Here is a 5,671-nt window from a genome sequence, read left to right on the forward strand (position 1 = left end):
CAACTCCTCCACTCACCAACAACATTGTTTTCAGTCCCCCACCCTCACAAAAGGATTTGACAGCAGTAAGAGCAGACAGGCTCTGTGATTTTTTTGGAACATTTCAGGAAAAAAAACAGCTTTCCTTTTATTACAAAAAAAAGTTAAGCGTTGAAATGAGTGGGAAAAGGTAAAGTGGTTCTTTACAAAGCACTGCAAACTGTTCAAATTGTTAACTGTCATTTTCCAGAAAGGCAACCAAGGCCCCTTCCGCAAACGCAAAATAATGCGTTTTCAAACCACTTTCACAACTGTTTGCAAGTGGATTTTGCTATTCCGCACAGTTTCAAAGAGCACTGAAAGCAGTTTGAAAGTGCATTATTCTGCATGTGCGGAATGAGCCCAAAACTCAAGAAAAGTGTTCCTGGAACAAACTTTCATGTAAAACCTGACAAAACCAACCAAAACTTGAGCAACCAAAACTCAAGAAAAGTGTTCCTGGAACAAACTTTCATGTAAAACCTGACAAAACCAACCAAAACTTGAGCAACCAAAACTCAAGGAAAGTGTTCCTGGAACAAACTTTCATGTAAAACATGACAAAAATCCTTTAAGATTTCAGAATGAAAAAGAAATGATTCACCATCAGAAATGGCAGTGGTTTAAAGAGCCTGCTTGTCTGAAATTGGGGGGGGGGGGTGTCTGTTCTCCAACAGACATCAAAATAGAGTAAACAGCCCAGCTGAAAGAGATCGGAGTGTGGCAAGCGGTTATTGTATGGAGGAAATTGTGGATGATGTTACAAATTTTTGGTGAGTTTTTTTACCGGCTCTTTTGTAATGTTGTTTTTCCTCTTTGTCAATGTCTGTGAGGAGTCATATCACATGACGGTAGCTTCCCATCAGATGTCAATTATGCTATTTCGGAACCTTATCTAACACGATGAATGTGCCACAAAAACAGAATCTCTATGTTTGATTTAACAAAAAAGTTAGATCTCCCCCACCGTGTGTATTTCCTTGTTTTCATATCATACCTGTGTTTGCTTCTAATGTGACTGACAGGCTGAATCTCTTGTTTTCTGCCACAGGATTTCCGAGAGGTATTTACTAGGCCAATTTTCCTTGGCTGGGTTGCGAAGGTTTGCATTGCATTCATGTGGGCTGTGATCTGACAGGACTTCATGTATCTGTTATCACTTGTGGTCAAAAGACACATGTATACAAGAGATGTGTCAGCATGAATAATCCTCACATTCCAGCTGAAGGCCAAATCCATACTCACCTAGCTTCAGTGTGAAGAAGGAAAATTTCCACCACTTCCCAATGCTAACGCTTGGCTTAAGTTCTATGACTAGTGCAGCCTGCCCAGAGGGGAGGGCAGAAGGAGCTGCCGGTTGCCGGCTGGGAGCCCAGCTGGTGGGGGGCAGGGCAGGGCAGGGCAGGGCAGGGCAGGGCAGGGCAGGGCAGGGCAGGGCAGGGCAGGGCAGGGCAGGGCAGGGGAGTCTGCCGTTCCCAGCCTCGGAGAGCTGCTTTTGTAAGTGCTAGGCCAGGGGCAGGGCTTGGGGAGGCGTGGCCATGCCCTAGGGGTGGGTGGGGGTGTGGCCCCATCCCCAAACCCCCCCATAAAAATATATTCCTGAGTGCAGGGGTCTGCAACTTGCAGCTCTTCCGATGTTCATGGACTACAATTTAATCCCATCAGCCCATGGCCAATTGGCCATGCTGGCAGGGGCTGATGGGAATGGTAGTCTGGACATCTGGAGAGCCGCAGGTTGCAGACCTCTGGACTAGTGGAAAGAACCCCCGAGAATACCAGTGAGACGTCTGTAATGGGCAGCCCAATCCAGTGACTTCAGTGAGGTATAATGCTACATCCACCTTCCATTTTCTTCAAGTGAACTGCTATTCATCATCTGGAGATCAGTTGCAGTAGTGAGATATCTCCAGCCACCTCTTGGAGGTTAAGACAATCGCTAGAAAATTGGAACAGCCCAACCTGCAAGCTGCTAATTATAACAAAAAAGGCACCTGAATAGGATCGTCTTACAAACCATCTTTGCGTCTGTGCATTTTGTTTCATGATAATTTTCATTTAACTAAATCCTAGTGAATACACGTGACCTTTAATCGATTGTCAAGCCCCGGTTCTACGGACCGATTCAGACTCTGCAACTCTGGGTTTAGAAGTCTCTATTCAATCAATCAAAAACCTTTGTTAGGCATAAAAACCGACATGTATCAAATGACAATAGAAAGAGCGCTATTGCACATCATGTATTAAAATGCATTAAAAATGTGGCTACAGCTTCAGACATTTCGATATTGTTCAATAACTTGGTCACTTTTGTTTTATCTGAGAGAACTGTCGGTAATACAACAGCCAAATCAGCTCTGATGTTGTTATATTTTGGGCAATAGAGCAAGATATGAGAAAGTGAATCGAAGTCTTTAGTGATAGACATCGGTTGGCCAGAGGAAAGAACCCAGTTCTAAGAACTGTCTGGAACAACCCAAGTATATATATATATATAAACCCCTTTGCCTTTCTCCCTCCCAATTCCACACCTCCATCCCACACTGCCCAGATCTCTTTAGAAAGGAATGCAAGACCGACTCAAGGTCAGGAATACAGAGACAAACCCACCACCTGGCTCCAGGTACATCTACTTCTATTACACTAGCCCAGGGATCCCCAAACTTTTTAAACAGGGGGCCAGTTCACTGTCCCTCAGACTGTTGGAGGGCCGGACTAAAAACAACTATGAACAAATTCCTATGCACAAATGATTGTAAAATGTTTGATTTCACCTTTCAGCCTTTCTGTCATGGTCTATTTTTAGAACAGTGACCAAAGTATGTCAAGTACAGGGTGGGCTCCAAATATTGTTGGGGAGGCTGTGGAATACCTTCCCCTGTAAAAAAAAAAAGCAGAACTTTCCCAATGAAACATTCCATCTAACCCAGGATCAGTTATCTTCCTGGGTTCTTTCCTCCCTAGGCAGCCAGTGAGCGATTCGCCAGCAGCCTGGCTGAGTACCAATGGGAGGTGAAGCCGGAGACAGAAAGCCTGAGAGGCAAAACATGGAGTAGCTGAGAGGGGAAGGGGGGCAGAGCGAGGCGTTGCCACATGTAAGGTTTCCAACTCTGGGTCAGAAAAATTCATGGAGATTTGGGGTGCCATCATGTAACTGCAATCAACTTAGCCGTTGGGGCCGGTTCCTCCTCTCCCTCGAGCCCCTGGGGGGGGGGGGGTGGGGGGGGGGGGGGGTGGGGGGGGGGGGGGGTGGGGGGGGGGGGGGGTGGGGGGGGGGGGGGGTGGGGGGGGGGGGGGGTGGGGGGGGGGGGGGGTGGGGGGGGGGGGGGGTGGGGGGGGGGGGGGGTGGGGGGGGGGGGGGGTGGGGGGGGGGGGGGGTGGGGGGGGGGGGGGGTGGGGGGGGGGGGGGGTGGGGGGGGGGGGGGGTGGGGGGGGGGGGGGGTGGGGGGGGGGGGGGGTGGGGGGGGGGGGGGGTGGGGGGGGGGGGGGGTGGGGGGGGGGGGGGGTGGGGGGGGGGGGGGGTGGGGGGGGGGGGGGGTGGGGGGGGGGGGGGGTGGGGGGGGGGGGGGGTGGGGGGGGGGGGGGGTGGGGGGGGGGGGGGGTGGGGGGGGGGGGGGGTGGGGGGGGGGGGGGGTGGGGGGGGGGGGGGGTGGGGGGGGGGGGGGGTGGGGGGGGGGGGGGGTGGGGGGGGGGGGGGGTGGGGGGGGGGGGGGGTGGGGGGGGGGGGGGGTGGGGGGGGGGGGGGGTGGGGGGGGGGGGGGGTGGGGGGGGGGGGGGGTGGGGGGGGGGGGGGGTGGGGGGGGGGGGGGGTGGGGGGGGGGGGGGGTGGGGGGGGGGGGGGGTGGGGGGGGGGGGGGGTGGGGGGGGGGGGGGGTGGGGGGGGGGGGGGGTGGGGGGGGGGGGGGGTGGGGGGGGGGGGGGGTGGGGGGGGGGGGGGGTGGGGGGGGGGGGGGGTGGGGGGGGGGGGGGGTGGGGGGGGGGGGGGGTGGGGGGGGGGGGGGGTGGGGGGGGGGGGGGGTGGGGGGGGGGGGGGGTGGGGGGGGGGGGGGGTGGGGGGGGGGGGGGGTGGGGGGGGGGGGGGGTGGGGGGGGGGGGGGGTGGGGGGGGGGGGGGGTGGGGGGGGGGGGGGGTGGGGGGGGGGGGGGGTGGGGGGGGGGGGGGGTGGGGGGGGGGGGGGGTGGGGGGGGGGGGGGGTGGGGGGGGGGGGGGGTGGGGGGGGGGGGGGGTGGGGGGGGGGGGGGGTGGGGGGGGGGGGGGGTGGGGGGGGGGGGGGGTGGGGGGGGGGGGGGGTGGGGGGGGGGGGGGGTGGGGGGGGGGGGGGGTGGGGGGGGGGGGGGGTGGGGGGGGGGGGGGGTGGGGGGGGGGGGGGGTGGGGGGGGGGGGGGGTGGGGGGGGGGGGGGGTGGGGGGGGGGGGGGGTGGGGGGGGGGGGGGGTGGGGGGGGGGGGGGGTGGGGGGGGGGGGGGGTGGGGGGGGGGGGGGGTGGGGGGGGGGGGGGGTGGGGGGGGGGGGGGGTGGGGGGGGGGGGGGGTGGGGGGGGGGGGGGGTGGGGGGGGGGGGGGGTGGGGGGGGGGGGGGGTGGGGGGGGGGGGGGGTGGGGGGGGGGGGGGGTGGGGGGGGGGGGGGGTGGGGGGGGGGGGGGGTGGGGGGGGGGGGGGGTGGGGGGGGGGGGGGGTGGGGGGGGGGGGGGGTGGGGGGGGGGGGGGGTGGGGGGGGGGGGGGGTGGGGGGGGGGGGGGGTGGGGGGGGGGGGGGGTGGGGGGGGGGGGGGGTGGGGGGGGGGGGGGGTGGGGGGGGGGGGGGGTGGGGGGGGGGGGGGGTGGGGGGGGGGGGGGGTGGGGGGGGGGGGGGGTGGGGGGGGGGGGGGGTGGGGGGGGGGGGGGGTGGGGGGGGGGGGGGGTGGGGGGGGGGGGGGGTGGGGGGGGGGGGGGGTGGGGGGGGGGGGGGGTGGGGGGGGGGGGGGGTGGGGGGGGGGGGGGGTGGGGGGGGGGGGGGGTGGGGGGGGGGGGGGGTGGGGGGGGGGGGGGGTGGGGGGGGGGGGGGGTGGGGGGGGGGGGGGGTGGGGGGGGGGGGGGGTGGGGGGGGGGGGGGGTGGGGGGGGGGGGGGGTGGGGGGGGGGGGGGGTGGGGGGGGGGGGGGGTGGGGGGGGGGGGGGGTGGGGGGGGGGGGGGGTGGGGGGGGGGGGGGGTGGGGGGGGGGGGGGGTGGGGGGGGGGGGGGGTGGGGGGGGGGGGGGGTGGGGGGGGGGGGGGGTGGGGGGGGGGGGGGGTGGGGGGGGGGGGGGGTGGGGGGGGGGGGGGGTGGGGGGGGGGGGGGGTGGGGGGGGGGGGGGGTGGGGGGGGGGGGGGGTGGGGGGGGGGGGGGGTGGGGGGGGGGGGGGGTGGGGGGGGGGGGGGGTGGGGGGGGGGGGGGGTGGGGGGGGGGGGGGGTGGGGGGGGGGGGGGGTGGGGGGGGGGGGGGGTGGGGGGGGGGGGGGGTGGGGGGGGGGGGGGGTGGGGGGGGGGGGGGGTGGGGGGGGGGGGGGGTGGGGGGGGGGGGGGGTGGGGGGGGGGGGGGGTGGGGGGGGGGGGGGGTGGGGGGGGGGGGGGGTGGGGGGGGGGGGGGGTGGGGGGGGGGGGGGGTGGGGGGGGGGGGGGGTGGGGGGGGGGGGGGGTGGGGG

Source organism: Sphaerodactylus townsendi, linkage group LG15 (genome assembly GCF_021028975.2).
Source record: "Sphaerodactylus townsendi isolate TG3544 linkage group LG15, MPM_Stown_v2.3, whole genome shotgun sequence".
Classification (NCBI taxonomy): Eukaryota; Metazoa; Chordata; class Lepidosauria; order Squamata; family Sphaerodactylidae; genus Sphaerodactylus; species Sphaerodactylus townsendi.